Raw genomic sequence first — 2,701 nt, 5'->3', positions numbered from 1 at the left:
TCCAGGCCTTCGGCATTGGCTTGGGATTGCTAAGGCATCCGGCTTTGTGTACTGAGCAGCTACGGGGTTCTCAGCCCTTACCACATGCACACGGCCATTGCTGTGCTCCCCGGGCCCTGGTGTGTAAGCTGGCCTGATAAACGCACACTTACAGTATAGACACACACTCTCCTGCTTCTGTTCCTCTAGAGAACCTCGCCTAATGTGAGTGATTTGGATGGCCTCGCAGACGCTGGCTTTATCATATTGCACATTTATGATTTAGGCACATTTCCTCATGTGTGTTGTATTTTACAATAAAACAAGCATTAAAAATGAGGAAATGGACTTTGTTCTATTATTTGGTTTATTCTGCTTAAAGTGGGGTGTGCAAATCATGGCACCGCAAGCACCTGAGTCTGAGCTTCTCCACTTCTGCGTCGTCCTTGCAGGGGTTAGGGTCCTGGAACCCTGACCAGGGGTGAAGAGGGGATGAGAAAGGACGGACACTAAAGAGGGAACAGACACACGGACACAGAAAAGCTGCGATCAGGTGGTCTGGGATCTCTGATGTGAAAAGCCACCGCACAGAAGGTTTATTATAGGACAGCTGATGGTTACATACAGATAAACCAGGAGGAGGGGTACTGCACACAGCTGAACAAGGGGGCGGCAGGCTCTGGGGGAGAGCAGCCTTCAGACAGGAAACATGGCGGTGGGTGGAGGGAGTTACGGCAGACATTTCCTGCTCACACTGCCAGCGTTTGCCCTCGAAGCTGAGGGAGGCTTGCCATCCTCTGAGACCCACCAGGAGACGGATTTGTTGCTCCAGTGGGGCCGCGGCACTGGTCCTTGACGTGGTGGTTGTGCCTGTGTCAAGCATTCATTCAGGACTTCACTCATTCCCTACACACCCACACTCACCCTGCCCCCGACCCCCAGCTGCCACTCACCCAGAAATGGCTGCAGGTGTGCAAAGCTGGCACAACCGACATGCCCTAAGTCCCCGAGGGGAGCTGCAGATAGATCCCTGTGTCACCCCAACCTGTGTGTCTGGGCCTGACGTCACTGGAACCCCAGGTGTCCTGCACCCTGCCAGCACCCATGGCCGGAGCCCTGCGTGGCCAACAGGAAGCAGCAATCAAGTCTATGCATCGATGATCCATAGCCGATCTGAAGAAACAAGAGTGCTCAGGTGACAAGGAGCTGATCTGATTGCTAAGGGTACAGGACGCTGTTTTCTCTTCCTCCTTCCTGTGGAAATGACAGAGCATAGCCAGCCATCGTGCCATGCTGAGGGCTGGCTGCACAGGGCCACCATGCCATCACAGCCCCAGGCTGTCCCGCAGCCCCTTGCTCATGCAGTCCTGCAGACCACAGCACCTGACAGCTCAGCTCCTCGAGCTGGTCTTCATCCACAGCTCTCTCCCTTCTCCCTCTCCCACAGGACCAACTGACACCCCTGCCCACCTCTGAAGCCTTCCAGGGTGCACTGGGGCACGGAGAACCCAGTAAGCATCACCTCCCCACCCCATCCTTTGGCTCATTCTGGGAAGCTTGCATTCTCAGTGCACTCACCCAGCCTCCTTCTTCTGCCTTCCACAGCTCGCTCCCTCCCACTCCTGGGCGAGACCACAGACTGCCAAGGTGACCTAGCCTCAGAGGCTACTTCATGAGCCCAGGCTGGAGAGAACGGGATTGAAGGCCCTGTCAGCTTGAGATGGACTTCCTGGCCCTGAGGCATGCCAGCCAGGCTCTGCCCTTCGGGGTTCACAGCCTCAAGTCATGGCTTTGGTCTTTACAAAGTAACTGAGGCATTTCCAGTTCTCCACCCAGCCGCTCCCCTCAGCAGAGGAAAAGGATGGGACAATCACTCCCAGTATGTAGATGGAAAAACTGAGGCTAAAGGTGTGTCTTAATTACTTTTCTATTTCTGTGACAAAACATCATGACCAAGACAACGTATAACAGAGTTTAATAGGCTTAAGGTCCCAGGTGTGATTGGGTGATGGCTGAACCAAGGCATGGCAGCAGGAACAGCTGGGAGCTCACATCTGGATTTGAAACTAGGGGGCAGAGAGAGCATACTGGACTTGGCAGGAGGCTTTTGAAACCTCAAAGCCTGATACCCACACAGCCCACACCCACACCCCCACACCCCCAACAAGGCCACACCTCCTAATCCTTCTCAAATAGTTCCACCAACTGGGGACCAAGTATTATGAGCCTATCGTAGCCATTCTCATTCAAACCACCACAAGGAAAAACTATCTCCACACACCACAGCCAGGAAGCACCTGCCCCCTCCTAGGGCACGCGGTCCCTGGTGTGTACTCAGAATTCATCTGTAGCGTGTCTAGTCCCAGCCATCCTGCTCAGGGCAGGCTTTGAAGCCTCGACATTCAGGGTTCCCCAGAGTCTGAGCTGAGCTGCATCGGCCCCCCTCGGCTGGGACTTAGAGCAGCGTGGCTGGATGGGAGTACATAAAGCACTCCTTGTCATTCTCTGGATTCTCTCGGCCAGGCTGGAGGGACCCCATTTTACAGAAGAGGAAAGTGAGTCCCTGAAGGACTCAGTAACGCCACTGAGCTCCTTCAGCAAGTAGGAGGTCCCAGGACTACAGAGTCCTAGAGTGCTAGAGAGGCAGCCACTCCCTCCCCCGCTACTTGGGGCCTTGCTGTCTTCTGTGTTGTATAACAACTCACCTTCCACACAGGAGGCT

General features: G+C 54.6%; 1 long non-coding RNA gene across 1 annotated transcript; it reads right to left on the bottom strand.

Moving 5' to 3' along the window:
- Positions 1–523: 523 nt before the first annotated feature.
- Positions 524–2,145, bottom strand: LOC143268562 (uncharacterized). Its single transcript, XR_013044626.1, has 2 exons — positions 933–2,145; positions 524–849 (listed from the first exon to the last, which is right to left on the bottom strand). It is a non-coding gene; the product is annotated as an uncharacterized LOC143268562 (long non-coding RNA).
- Between the last annotated feature and the right edge of the window lie 556 nt (positions 2,146–2,701).

The sequence above is a fragment of the Peromyscus maniculatus genome, chromosome 14 (assembly GCF_049852395.1).
Source record: "Peromyscus maniculatus bairdii isolate BWxNUB_F1_BW_parent chromosome 14, HU_Pman_BW_mat_3.1, whole genome shotgun sequence".
Taxonomy (NCBI): domain Eukaryota; kingdom Metazoa; phylum Chordata; class Mammalia; order Rodentia; family Cricetidae; genus Peromyscus; species Peromyscus maniculatus.
This window is presented reverse-complemented; position numbering and strand designations above follow the sequence as displayed.